General features: G+C 52.3%; 11 non-coding genes across 11 annotated transcripts; all 11 read left to right on the top strand.

Annotated features, from left to right (window-relative positions):
- The first annotated feature begins 109 nt into the window (after window positions 1-109).
- On the top strand, window positions 110-300 carry LOC144765835 (U2 spliceosomal RNA). The gene has a single exon (XR_013597696.1). It is a non-coding gene; the product is annotated as a U2 spliceosomal RNA (small nuclear RNA).
- A 973-nt stretch (window positions 301-1273) lies between these two features.
- On the top strand, window positions 1274-1464 carry LOC144765834 (U2 spliceosomal RNA). Its single transcript, XR_013597695.1, has one exon. It is a non-coding gene; the product is annotated as a U2 spliceosomal RNA (small nuclear RNA).
- Window positions 1465-2458: 994 nt separating this feature from the next.
- Window positions 2459-2649, top strand: LOC144765833 (U2 spliceosomal RNA). Its single transcript, XR_013597694.1, has one exon. It is a non-coding gene; the product is annotated as a U2 spliceosomal RNA (small nuclear RNA).
- Window positions 2650-3671: 1022 nt separating this feature from the next.
- Window positions 3672-3862, top strand: LOC144765832 (U2 spliceosomal RNA). Its single transcript, XR_013597693.1, has one exon. It is a non-coding gene; the product is annotated as a U2 spliceosomal RNA (small nuclear RNA).
- Window positions 3863-4851: 989 nt separating this feature from the next.
- Window positions 4852-5042, top strand: LOC144765831 (U2 spliceosomal RNA). Its single transcript, XR_013597692.1, has one exon. It is a non-coding gene; the product is annotated as a U2 spliceosomal RNA (small nuclear RNA).
- A 981-nt stretch (window positions 5043-6023) lies between these two features.
- Window positions 6024-6214, top strand: LOC144765830 (U2 spliceosomal RNA). The gene has a single exon (XR_013597691.1). It is a non-coding gene; the product is annotated as a U2 spliceosomal RNA (small nuclear RNA).
- A 991-nt stretch (window positions 6215-7205) lies between these two features.
- Window positions 7206-7396, top strand: LOC144765828 (U2 spliceosomal RNA). The gene has a single exon (XR_013597690.1). It is a non-coding gene; the product is annotated as a U2 spliceosomal RNA (small nuclear RNA).
- Window positions 7397-8377: 981 nt separating this feature from the next.
- On the top strand, window positions 8378-8568 carry LOC144765827 (U2 spliceosomal RNA). The gene has a single exon (XR_013597688.1). It is a non-coding gene; the product is annotated as a U2 spliceosomal RNA (small nuclear RNA).
- A 997-nt stretch (window positions 8569-9565) lies between these two features.
- On the top strand, window positions 9566-9756 carry LOC144765826 (U2 spliceosomal RNA). Its single transcript, XR_013597687.1, has one exon. It is a non-coding gene; the product is annotated as a U2 spliceosomal RNA (small nuclear RNA).
- Window positions 9757-10737: 981 nt separating this feature from the next.
- LOC144765824 (U2 spliceosomal RNA) lies at window positions 10738-10928 on the top strand. The gene has a single exon (XR_013597686.1). It is a non-coding gene; the product is annotated as a U2 spliceosomal RNA (small nuclear RNA).
- A 991-nt stretch (window positions 10929-11919) lies between these two features.
- On the top strand, window positions 11920-12110 carry LOC144765823 (U2 spliceosomal RNA). Its single transcript, XR_013597685.1, has one exon. It is a non-coding gene; the product is annotated as a U2 spliceosomal RNA (small nuclear RNA).
- Window positions 12111-12993: the final 883 nt, after the last annotated feature.

The raw sequence follows: 12993 nt of genomic DNA, 5'->3' as shown, positions 1-12993 counted from the left end.
TCGGAAAAAGAGGCGGAAAGGCGGCCAGCGACGGTGCGAGGGAAGAGCCAAGTCCGGGTGAGCCAGGTAGATTGCTTCGGGAGGCGTTGATTCTGAATGGGCCCGGGTTATCGCTTCTCGGCCTTTTGGCTAAGATCAAGTGTAGTATCTGTTCTTATCAGTTTAATATCTGATACGTCCTCTATCTGGGGACCATATATTAAATTGATTTTTGGAACAGGGAGATGGAATAGGAGCTTGCTCTGTCCACTCCACGCATCAACCTGGTATTGCAGTACCTCCAGGAATGGTGCACTTCCCCACCCGGGGAAAACAATGCTGTTGAAAAATAGACGAGAAAACGAGAGTAGCGCTCCACTACCAAACCCTGTAAAGTGGCGCTATTGTGTTTGCGTGTGAATAAAAGCAAACTGGTCACCGTGTCTTGCCTTATTCATGTATTTATTTGACTTATTTGCCGCACCCGGGCCGTGCGTTATTTATTTATTCATTTATTAATTTTTCGGGTTTACGAAAAAAAAATACAAATAAAAAATTATTTCTTTTTTTCTCCCCTTCTCCATCCAGACGCTGCACTTTGAAAAGAGACAAACGTCGGAAAAAGATTGTTTTTCCAGCAGCAGACTTTCAGTGATTTTGGATCCATTTCACTGGGGAACGAATGGAAGAAGGTTCCCAGCAAGTCAGTGGGAGGGAGGGAGGGAGGCAGGCAGGCAGGCTGGCTGGCATGCAGGCTGGCAGAGAAGTGGACACTGCCCTTGGCTTCTCTGAGCAAGAAGAAAAATACAGAGTCCTTTTCCTTCTCTGCCCGCCCCGCCCGTCCCCGAACGGCCACGAACGGCCAAGCCTTATCTATAGGCCTTAGGCTGCAGGGGAGCAGTGTCCCCGGCAAGCGAGGGTGAGGGGCCGGCCATATCCGGTCAGGGAGCTGTCCAGGGCATCCTGGGCTGATTCCCAGCATCCCCTGGCTGCCAGGCTTTCTGGCCAGCCGTCTGGAAGCAGTGCGCAGGAAGGGGCGGGGCATGCAAATTCTAGAAAGAGGACAACGTGGGTATGCTAAGTGACGCCTGATGAGGCGACAGCCGAGGAGGACTCTGGGAGCCGGGAGAAGGCCTGAGGCCGGGGCCTCCTTTCCACCCAGACATACTGAGCCCTTGCTGGGAGTCGGAAAAAGAGGCGGAAAGGCGGCCAGCGACGGTGCGAGGGAAGAGCCAAGTCCGGGTGAGCCAGGTAGATTGCTTCGGGAGGCGTTGATTCTGAATGGGCCCGGGTTATCGCTTCTCGGCCTTTTGGCTAAGATCAAGTGTAGTATCTGTTCTTATCAGTTTAATATCTGATACGTCCTCTATCTGGGGACCATATATTAAATTGATTTTTGGAACAGGGAGATGGAATAGGAGCTTGCTCTGTCCACTCCACGCATCAACCTGGTATTGCAGTACCTCCAGGAATGGTGCACTTCCCCACCCGGGGAAAACAATGCTGTTGAAAAATAGACGAGAAAACGAGAGTAGCGCTCCACTACCAAACCCTGTAAAGTGGCGCTATTGTGTTTGCGTGTGAATAAAAGCAAACTGGTCACCGTGTCTTGCCTTATTCATGTATTTATTTGACTTATTTGCCGCACCCGGGCCGTGCGTTATTTATTTATTTATTAATTTTTCGGGTTTACGAAAAAAAATACAAATAAAAAATTGTTTCTTTTTTTCTCCCCTTCTCCATCCAGACGCTGCACTTTGAAAAGAGACAAACGTCGGAAAAAGATTGTTTTTCCAGCAGCAGACTTTCAGTGATTTTGGATCCATTTCACTGGGGAACGAATGGAAGAAGGTTCCCAGCAAGTCAGTGGGAGGGAGGGAGGGAGGGAGGGAGGGAGGGAGGGAGGAAGGGAGGAAGGGAGGCAGGCAGGCAGGCTGGCTGGCATGCAGGCTGGCAGAGAAGTGGACACTGCCCTTGGCTTCTCTGAGCAAGAAGAAAAATACAGAGTCCTTTTCCTTCTCTGCCCGCCCCGCCCGTCCCCGAACGGCCAAGCCTTATCTATAGGCCTTAGGCTGCAGGGGAGCAGTGTCCCCGGCAAGCGAGGGTGAGGGGCCGGCCATATCCGGTCAGGGAGCTGTCCAGGGCATCCTGGGCTGATTCCCAGCATCCCCTGGCTGCCAGGCTTTCTGGCCAGCCGTCTGGAAGCAGTGCGCAGGAAGGGGCGGGGCATGCAAATTCTAGAAAGAGGACAACGTGGGTATGCTAAGTGACGCCTGATGAGGCGACAGCCGAGGAGGACTCTGGGAGCCGGGAGAAGGCCTGAGGCCGGGGCCTCCTTTCCACCCAGACATACTGAGCCCTTGCTGGGAGTCGGAAAAAGAGGCGGAAAGGCGGCCAGCGACGGTGCGAGGGAAGAGCCAAGTCCGGGTGAGCCAGGTAGATTGCTTCGGGAGGCGTTGATTCTGAATGGGCCCGGGTTATCGCTTCTCGGCCTTTTGGCTAAGATCAAGTGTAGTATCTGTTCTTATCAGTTTAATATCTGATACGTCCTCTATCTGGGGACCATATATTAAATTGATTTTTGGAACAGGGAGATGGAATAGGAGCTTGCTCTGTCCACTCCACGCATCAACCTGGTATTGCAGTACCTCCAGGAATGGTGCACTTCCCCACCCGGGGAAAACAATGCTGTTGAAAAATAGACGAGAAAACGAGAGTAGCGCTCCACTACCAAACCCTGTAAAGTGGCGCTATTGTGTTTGCGTGTGAATAAAAGCAAACTGGTCACCGTGTCTTGCCTTATTCATGTATTTATTTGACTTATTTGCCGCACCCGGGCCGTGCGTTTATTTATTTATTTATTAATTTTTCGGGTTTACGAAAAAAAAATACAAATAAAAAATTATTTCTTTTTTTCTCCCCTTCTCCATCCAGACGCTGCACTTTGAAAAGAGACAAACGTCGGAAAAAGATTGTTTTTCCAGCAGCAGACTTTCAGTGATTTTGGATCCATTTCACTGGGGAACGAATGGAAGAAGGTTCCCAGCAAGTCAGTGGGAGGGAGGGAGGGAGGGAGGGAGGGAGGGAGGGAGGGAGGGAGGGAGGGAGGGAGGAAGGGAGGGAGGCAGGCAGGCAGGCTGGCTGGCATGCAGGCTGGCAGAGAAGTGGACACTGCCCTTGGCTTCTCTGAGCAAGAAGAAAAATACAGAGTCCTTTTCCTTCTCTGCCCGCCCCGCCCGTCCCCGAACGGCCACGAACGGCCAAGCCTTATCTATAGGCCTTAGGCTGCAGGGGAGCAGTGTCCCCGGCAAGCGAGGGTGAGGGGCCGGCCATATCCGGTCAGGGAGCTGTCCAGGGCATCCTGGGCTGATTCCCAGCATCCCCTGGCTGCCAGGCTTTCTGGCCAGCCGTCTGGAAGCAGTGCGCAGGAAGGGGCGGGGCATGCAAATTCTAGAAAGAGGACAACGTGGGTATGCTAAGTGACGCCTGATGAGGCGACAGCCGAGGAGGACTCTGGGAGCCGGGAGAAGGCCTGAGGCCGGGGCCTCCTTTCCACCCAGACATACTGAGCCCTTGCTGGGAGTCGGAAAAAGAGGCGGAAAGGCGGCCAGCGACGGTGCGAGGGAAGACCCAAGTCCGGGTGAGCCAGCTAGATTGCTTCGGGAGGCGTTGATTCTGAATGGGCCCGGGTTATCGCTTCTCGGCCTTTTGGCTAAGATCAAGTGTAGTATCTGTTCTTATCAGTTTAATATCTGATACGTCCTCTATCTGGGGACCATATATTAAATTGATTTTTGGAACAGGGAGATGGAATAGGAGCTTGCTCTGTCCACTCCACGCATCAACCTGGTATTGCAGTACCTCCAGGAATGGTGCACTTCCCCACCCGGGGAAAACAATGCTGTTGAAAAATAGACGAGAAAACGAGAGTAGCGCTCCACTACCAAACCCTGTAAAGTGGCGCTATTGTGTTTGCGTGTGAATAAAAGCAAACTGGTCACCGTGTCTTGCCTTATTCATGTATTTATTTGACTTATTTGCCGCACCCGGGCCGTGCGTTATTTATTTATTTATTTATTAATTTTTCGGGTTTACGAAAAAAAAATACAAATAAAAAATTATTTCTTTTTTTCTCCCCTTCTCCATCCAGACGCTGCACTTTGAAAAGAGACAAACGTCGGAAAAAGATTGTTTTTCCAGCAGCAGACTTTCAGTGATTTTGGATCCATTTCACTGGGGAACGAATGGAAGAAGGTTCCCAGCAAGTCAGTGGGAGGGAGGGAGGGAGGGAGGAAGGGAGGGAGGCAGGCAGGCAGGCTGGCTGGCATGCAGGCTGGCAGAGAAGTGGACACTGCCCTTGGCTTCTCTGAGCAAGAAGAAAAATACAGAGTCCTTTTCCTTCTCTGCCCGCCCCGCCCGTCCCCGAACGGCCACGAACGGCCAAGCCTTATCTATAGGCCTTAGGCTGCAGGGGAGCAGTGTCCCCGGCAAGCGAGGGTGAGGGGCCGGCCATATCCGGTCAGGGAGCTGTCCAGGGCATCCTGGGCTGATTCCCAGCATCCCCTGGCTGCCAGGCTTTCTGGCCAGCCGTCTGGAAGCAGTGCGCAGGAAGGGGCGGGGCATGCAAATTCTAGAAAGAGGACAACGTGGGTATGCTAAGTGACGCCTGATGAGGCGACAGCCGAGGAGGACTCTGGGAGCCGGGAGAAGGCCTGAGGCCGGGGCCTCCTTTCCACCCAGACATACTGAGCCCTTGCTGGGAGTCGGAAAAAGAGGCGGAAAGGCGGCCAGCGACGGTGCGAGGGAAGAGCCAAGTCCGGGTGAGCCAGGTAGATTGCTTCGGGAGGCGTTGATTCTGAATGGGCCCGGGTTATCGCTTCTCGGCCTTTTGGCTAAGATCAAGTGTAGTATCTGTTCTTATCAGTTTAATATCTGATACGTCCTCTATCTGGGGACCATATATTAAATTGATTTTTGGAACAGGGAGATGGAATAGGAGCTTGCTCTGTCCACTCCACGCATCAACCTGGTATTGCAGTACCTCCAGGAATGGTGCACTTCCCCACCCGGGGAAAACAATGCTGTTGAAAAATAGACGAGAAAACGAGAGTAGCGCTCCACTACCAAACCCTGTAAAGTGGCGCTATTGTGTTTGCGTGTGAATAAAAGCAAACTGGTCACCGTGTCTTGCCTTATTCATGTATTTATTTGACTTATTTGCCGCACCCGGGCCGTGCGTTATTTATTTATTCATTTATTAATTTTTCGGGTTTACGAAAAAAAAATACAAATAAAAAATTATTTCTTTTTTTCTCCCCTTCTCCATCCAGACGCTGCACTTTGAAAAGAGACAAACGTCGGAAAAAGATTGTTTTTCCAGCAGCAGACTTTCAGTGATTTTGGATCCATTTCACTGGGGAACGAATGGAAGAAGGTTCCCAGCAAGTCAGTGGGAGGGAGGGAGGAAGGGAGGAAGGCAGGCAGGCAGGCTGGCTGGCATGCAGGCTGGCAGAGAAGTGGACACTGCCCTTGGCTTCTCTGAGCAAGAAGAAAAATACAGAGTCCTTTTCCTTCTCTGCCCGCCCCGCCCGTCCCCGAACGGCCACGAACGGCCAAGCCTTATCTATAGGCCTTAGGCTGCAGGGGAGCAGTGTCCCCGGCAAGCGAGGGTGAGGGGCCGGCCATATCCGGTCAGGGAGCTGTCCAGGGCATCCTGGGCTGATTCCCAGCATCCCCTGGCTGCCAGGCTTTCTGGCCAGCCGTCTGGAAGCAGTGCGCAGGAAGGGGCGGGGCATGCAAATTCTAGAAAGAGGACAACGTGGGTATGCTAAGTGACGCCTGATGAGGCGACAGCCGAGGAGGACTCTGGGAGCCGGGAGAAGGCCTGAGGCCGGGGCCTCCTTTCCACCCAGACATACTGAGCCCTTGCTGGGAGTCGGAAAAAGAGGCGGAAAGGTGGCCAGCGACGGTGCGAGGGAAGAGCCAAGTCCGGGTGAGCCAGGTAGATTGCTTCGGGAGGCGTTGATTCTGAATGGGCCCGGGTTATCGCTTCTCGGCCTTTTGGCTAAGATCAAGTGTAGTATCTGTTCTTATCAGTTTAATATCTGATACGTCCTCTATCTGGGGACCATATATTAAATTGATTTTTGGAACAGGGAGATGGAATAGGAGCTTGCTCTGTCCACTCCACGCATCAACCTGGTATTGCAGTACCTCCAGGAATGGTGCACTTCCCCACCCGGGGAAAACAATGCTGTTGAAAAATAGACGAGAAAACGAGAGTAGCGCTCCACTACCAAACCCTGTAAAGTGGCGCTATTGTGTTTGCGTGTGAATAAAAGCAAACTGGTCACCGTGTCTTGCCTTATTCATGTATTTATTTGACTTATTTGCCGCACCCGGGCCGTGCGTTATTTATTTATTTATTTATTAATTTTTCGGGTTTACGAAAAAAAAATACAAATAAAAAATTATTTCTTTTTTTCTCCCCTTCTCCATCCAGACGCTGCACTTTGAAAAGAGACAAACGTCGGAAAAAGATTGTTTTTCCAGCAGCAGACTTTCAGTGATTTTGGATCCATTTCACTGGGGAACGAATGGAAGAAGGTTCCCAGCAAGTCAGTGGGAGGGAGGGAGGGAGGGAGGGAGGGAGGGAGGAAGGGAGGGAGGCAGGCAGGCAGGCTGGCTGGCATGCAGGCTGGCAGAGAAGTGGACACTGCCCTTGGCTTCTCTGAGCAAGAAGAAAAATACAGAGTCCTTTTCCTTCTCTGCCCGCCCCGAACGGCCACGAACGGCCAAGCCTTATCTATAGGCCTTAGGCTGCAGGGGAGCAGTGTCCCCGGCAAGCGAGGGTGAGGGGCCGGCCATATCCGGTCAGGGAGCTGTCCAGGGCATCCTGGGCTGATTCCCAGCATCCCCTGGCTGCCAGGCTTTCTGGCCAGCCGTCTGGAAGCAGTGCGCAGGAAGGGGCGGGGCATGCAAATTCTAGAAAGAGGACAACGTGGGTATGCTAAGTGACGCCTGATGAGGCGACAGCCGAGGAGGACTCTGGGAGCCGGGAGAAGGCCTGAGGCCGGGGCCTCCTTTCCACCCAGACATACTGAGCCCTTGCTGGGAGTCGGAAAAAGAGGCGGAAAGGCGGCCAGCGACGGTGCGAGGGAAGAGCCAAGTCCGGGTGAGCCAGGTAGATTGCTTCGGGAGGCGTTGATTCTGAATGGGCCCGGGTTATCGCTTCTCGGCCTTTTGGCTAAGATCAAGTGTAGTATCTGTTCTTATCAGTTTAATATCTGATACGTCCTCTATCTGGGGACCATATATTAAATTGATTTTTGGAACAGGGAGATGGAATAGGAGCTTGCTCTGTCCACTCCACGCATCAACCTGGTATTGCAGTACCTCCAGGAATGGTGCACTTCCCCTCCCGGGGAAAACAATGCTGTTGAAAAATAGACGAGAAAACGAGAGTAGCGCTCCACTACCAAACCCTGTAAAGTGGCGCTATTGTGTTTGCGTGTGAATAAAAGCAAACTGGTCACCGTGTCTTGCCTTATTCATGTATTTATTTGACTTATTTGCCGCACCCGGGCCGTGCGTTATTTATTTATTCATTTATTAATTTTTCGGGTTTACGAAAAAAAAATACAAATAAAAAATTATTTCTTTTTTTCTCCCCTTCTCCATCCAGACGCTGCACTTTGAAAAGAGACAAACGTCGGAAAAAGATTGTTTTTCCAGCAGCAGACTTTCAGTGATTTTGGATCCATTTCACTGGGGAACGAATGGAAGAAGGTTCCCAGCAAGTCAGTGGGAGGGAGGGAGGAAGGGAGGGAGGCAGGCAGGCAGGCTGGCTGGCATGCAGGCTGGCAGAGAAGTGGACACTGCCCTTGGCTTCTCTGAGCAAGAAGAAAAATACAGAGTCCTTTTCCTTCTCTGCCCGCCCCGCCCGTCCCCGAACGGCCACGAACGGCCAAGCCTTATCTATAGGCCTTAGGCTGCAGGGGAGCAGTGTCCCCGGCAAGCGAGGGTGAGGGGCCGGCCATATCCGGTCAGGGAGCTGTCCAGGGCATCCTGGGCTGATTCCCAGCATCCCCTGGCTGCCAGGCTTTCTGGCCAGCCGTCTGGAAGCAGTGCGCAGGAAGGGGCGGGGCATGCAAATTCTAGAAAGAGGACAACGTGGGTATGCTAAGTGACGCCTGATGAGGCGACAGCCGAGGAGGACTCTGGGAGCCGGGAGAAGGCCTGAGGCCGGGGCCTCCTTTCCACCCAGACATACTGAGCCCTTGCTGGGAGTCGGAAAAAGAGGCGGAAAGGCGGCCAGCGACGGTGCGAGGGAAGAGCCAAGTCCGGGTGAGCCAGGTAGATTGCTTCGGGAGGCGTTGATTCTGAATGGGCCCGGGTTATCGCTTCTCGGCCTTTTGGCTAAGATCAAGTGTAGTATCTGTTCTTATCAGTTTAATATCTGATACGTCCTCTATCTGGGGACCATATATTAAATTGATTTTTGGAACAGGGAGATGGAATAGGAGCTTGCTCTGTCCACTCCACGCATCAACCTGGTATTGCAGTACCTCCAGGAATGGTGCACTTCCCCACCCGGGGAAAACAATGCTGTTGAAAAATAGACGAGAAAACGAGAGTAGCGCTCCACTACCAAACCCTGTAAAGTGGCGCTATTGTGTTTGCGTGTGAATAAAAGCAAACTGGTCACCGTGTCTTGCCTTATTCATGTATTTATTTGACTTATTTGCCGCACCCGGGCCGTGCGTTATTTATTTATTCATTTATTAATTTTTCGGGTTTACGAAAAAAAAATACAAATAAAAAATTATTTCTTTTTTTCTCCCCTTCTCCATCCAGACGCTGCACTTTGAAAAGAGACAAACGTCGGAAAAAGATTGTTTTTCCAGCAGCAGACTTTCAGTGATTTTGGATCCATTTCACTGGGGAACGAATGGAAGAAGGTTCCCAGCAAGTCAGTGGGAGGGAGGGAGGGAGGGAGGGAGGGAGGGAGGGAGGGAGGCAGGCAGGCAGGCTGGCTGGCATGCAGGCTGGCAGAGAAGTGGACACTGCCCTTGGCTTCTCTGAGCAAGAAGAAAAATACAGAGTCCTTTTCCTTCTCTGCCCGCCCCGCCCGTCCCCGAACGGCCACGAACGGCCAAGCCTTATCTATAGGCCTTAGGCTGCAGGGGAGCAGTGTCCCCGGCAAGCGAGGGTGAGGGGCCGGCCATATCCGGTCAGGGAGCTGTCCAGGGCATCCTGGGCTGATTCCCAGCATCCCCTGGCTGCCAGGCTTTCTGGCCAGCCGTCTGGAAGCAGTGCGCAGGAAGGGGCGGGGCATGCAAATTCTAGAAAGAGGACAACGTGGGTATGCTAAGTGACGCCTGATGAGGCGACAGCCGAGGAGGACTCTGGGAGCCGGGAGAAGGCCTGAGGCCGGGGCCTCCTTTCCACCCAGACATACTGAGCCCTTGCTGGGAGTCGGAAAAAGAGGCGGAAAGGCGGCCAGCGACGGTGCGAGGGAAGAGCCAAGTCCGGGTGAGCCAGGTAGATTGCTTCGGGAGGCGTTGATTCTGAATGGGCCCGGGTTATCGCTTCTCGGCCTTTTGGCTAAGATCAAGTGTAGTATCTGTTCTTATCAGTTTAATATCTGATACGTCCTCTATCTGGGGACCATATATTAAATTGATTTTTGGAACAGGGAGATGGAATAGGAGCTTGCTCTGTCCACTCCACGCATCAACCTGGTATTGCAGTACCTCCAGGAATGGTGCACTTCCCCACCCGGGGAAAACAATGCTGTTGAAAAATAGACGAGAAAACGAGAGTAGCGCTCCACTACCAAACCCTGTAAAGTGGCGCTATTGTGTTTGCGTGTGAATAAAAGCAAACTGGTCACCGTGTCTTGCCTTATTCATGTATTTATTTGACTTATTTGCCGCACCCGGGCCGTGCGTTATTTATTTATTCATTTATTAATTTTTCGGGTTTACGAAAAAAAAATACAAATAAAAAATTATTTCTTTTTTTCTCCCCTTCTCCATCCAGACGCTGCACTTTGAAAAGAGACAAACGTCGGAAAAAGATTGTTTTTCCAGCAGCAGACTTTCAGTGATTTTGGATCCATTTCACTGGGGAACGAATGGAAGAAGGTTCCCAGCAAGTCAGTGGGAGGGAGGGAGGAAGGGAGGGAGGCAGGCAGGCAGGCTGGCTGGCATGCAGGCTGGCAGAGAAGTGGACACTGCCCTTGGCTTCTCTGAGCAAGAAGAAAAATACAGAGTCCTTTTCCTTCTCTGCCCGCCCCGCCCGTCCCCGAACGGCCACGAACGGCCAAGCCTTATCTATAGGCCTTAGGCTGCAGGGGAGCAGTGTCCCCGGCAAGCGAGGGTGAGGGGCCGGCCATATCCGGTCAGGGAGCTGTCCAGGGCATCCTGGGCTGATTCCCAGCATCCCCTGGCTGCCAGGCTTTCTGGCCAGCCGTCTGGAAGCAGTGCGCAGGAAGGGGCGGGGCATGCAAATTCTAGAAAGAGGACAACGTGGGTATGCTAAGTGACGCCTGATGAGGCGACAGCCGAGGAGGACTCTGGGAGCCGGGAGAAGGCCTGAGGCCGGGGCCTCCTTTCCACCCAGACATACTGAGCCCTTGCTGGGAGTCGGAAAAAGAGGCGGAAAGGTGGCCAGCGACGGTGCGAGGGAAGAGCCAAGTCCGGGTGAGCCAGGTAGATTGCTTCGGGAGGCGTTGATTCTGAATGGGCCCGGGTTATCGCTTCTCGGCCTTTTGGCTAAGATCAAGTGTAGTATCTGTTCTTATCAGTTTAATATCTGATACGTCCTCTATCTGGGGACCATATATTAAATTGATTTTTGGAACAGGGAGATGGAATAGGAGCTTGCTCTGTCCACTCCACGCATCAACCTGGTATTGCAGTACCTCCAGGAATGGTGCACTTCCCCACCCGGGGAAAACAATGCTGTTGAAAAATAGACGAGAAAACGAGAGTAGCGCTCCACTACCAAACCCTGTAAAGTGGCGCTATTGTGTTTGCGTGTGAATAAAAGCAAACTGGTCACCGTGTCTTGCCTTATTCATGTATTTATTTGACTTATTTGCCGCACCCGGGCCGTGCGTTATTTATTTATTTATTTATTAATTTTTCGGGTTTACGAAAAAAAAATACAAATAAAAAATTATTTCTTTTTTTCTCCCCTTCTCCATCCAGACGCTGCACTTTGAAAAGAGACAAACGTCGGAAAAAGATTGTTTTTCCAGCAGCAGACTTTCAGTGATTTTGGATCCATTTCACTGGGGAACGAATGGAAGAAGGTTCCCAGCAAGTCAGTGGGAGGGAGGGAGGGAGGGAGGGAGGGAGGGAGGAAGGGAGGGAGGCAGGCAGGCAGGCTGGCTGGCATGCAGGCTGGCAGAGAAGTGGACACTGCCCTTGGCTTCTCTGAGCAAGAAGAAAAATACAGAGTCCTTTTCCTTCTCTGCCCGCCCCGAACGGCCACGAACGGCCAAGCCTTATCTATAGGCCTTAGGCTGCAGGGGAGCAGTGTCCCCGGCAAGCGAGGGTGAGGGGCCGGCCATATCCGGTCAGGGAGCTGTCCAGGGCATCCTGGGCTGATTCCCAGCATCCCCTGGCTGCCAGGCTTTCTGGCCAGCCGTCTGGAAGCAGTGCGCAGGAAGGGGCGGGGCATGCAAATTCTAGAAAGAGGACAACGTGGGTATGCTAAGTGACGCCTGATGAGGCGACAGCCGAGGAGGACTCTGGGAGCCGGGAGAAGGCCTGAGGCCGGGGCCTCCTTTCCACCCAGACATACTGAGCCCTTGCTGGGAGTCGGAAAAAGAGGCGGAAAGGCGGCCAGCGACGGTGCGAGGGAAGAGCCAAGTCCGGGTGAGCCAGGTAGATTGCTTCGGGAGGCGTTGATTCTGAATGGGCCCGGGTTATCGCTTCTCGGCCTTTTGGCTAAGATCAAGTGTAGTATCTGTTCTTATCAGTTTAATATCTGATACGTCCTCTATCTGGGGACCATATATTAAATTGATTTTTGGAACAGGGAGATGGAATAGGAGCTTGCTCTGTCCACTCCACGCATCAACCTGGTATTGCAGTACCTCCAGGAATGGTGCACTTCCCCTCCCGGGGAAAACAATGCTGTTGAAAAATAGACGAGAAAACGAGAGTAGCGCTCCACTACCAAACCCTGTAAAGTGGCGCTATTGTGTTTGCGTGTGAATAAAAGCAAACTGGTCACCGTGTCTTGCCTTATTCATGTATTTATTTGACTTATTTGCCGCACCCGGGCCGTGCGTTATTTATTTATTCATTTATTAATTTTTCGGGTTTACGAAAAAAAAATACAAATAAAAAATTATTTCTTTTTTTCTCCCCTTCTCCATCCAGACGCTGCACTTTGAAAAGAGACAAACGTCGGAAAAAGATTGTTTTTCCAGCAGCAGACTTTCAGTGATTTTGGATCCATTTCACTGGGGAACGAATGGAAGAAGGTTCCCAGCAAGTCAGTGGGAGGGAGGGAGGAAGGGAGGGAGGCAGGCAGGCAGGCTGGCTGGCATGCAGGCTGGCAGAGAAGTGGACACTGCCCTTGGCTTCTCTGAGCAAGAAGAAAAATACAGAGTCCTTTTCCTTCTCTGCCCGCCCCGCCCGTCCCCGAACGGCCACGAACGGCCAAGCCTTATCTATAGGCCTTAGGCTGCAGGGGAGCAGTGTCCCCGGCAAGCGAGGGTGAGGGGCCGGCCATATCCGGTCAGGGAGCTGTCCAGGGCATCCTGGGCTGATTCCCAGCATCCCCTGGCTGCCAGGCTTTCTGGCCAGCCGTCTGGAAGCAGTGCGCAGGAAGGGGCGGGGCATGCAAATTCTAGAAAGAGGACAACGTGGGTATGCTAAGTGACGCCTGATGAGGCGACAGCCGAGGAGGACTCTGGGAGCCGGGAGAAGGCCTGAGGCCGGGGCCTCCTTTCCACCCAGACATACTGAGCCCTTGCTGGGAGTCGGAAAAAGA

This window comes from Lissotriton helveticus, chromosome 6 (genome assembly GCF_964261635.1).
Source record: "Lissotriton helveticus chromosome 6, aLisHel1.1, whole genome shotgun sequence".
NCBI classification, from domain to species: Eukaryota; Metazoa; Chordata; class Amphibia; order Caudata; family Salamandridae; genus Lissotriton; species Lissotriton helveticus.
Note: the sequence above shows the minus strand (reverse complement) of the source record. Positions and strands in the feature narration are given on the sequence as shown.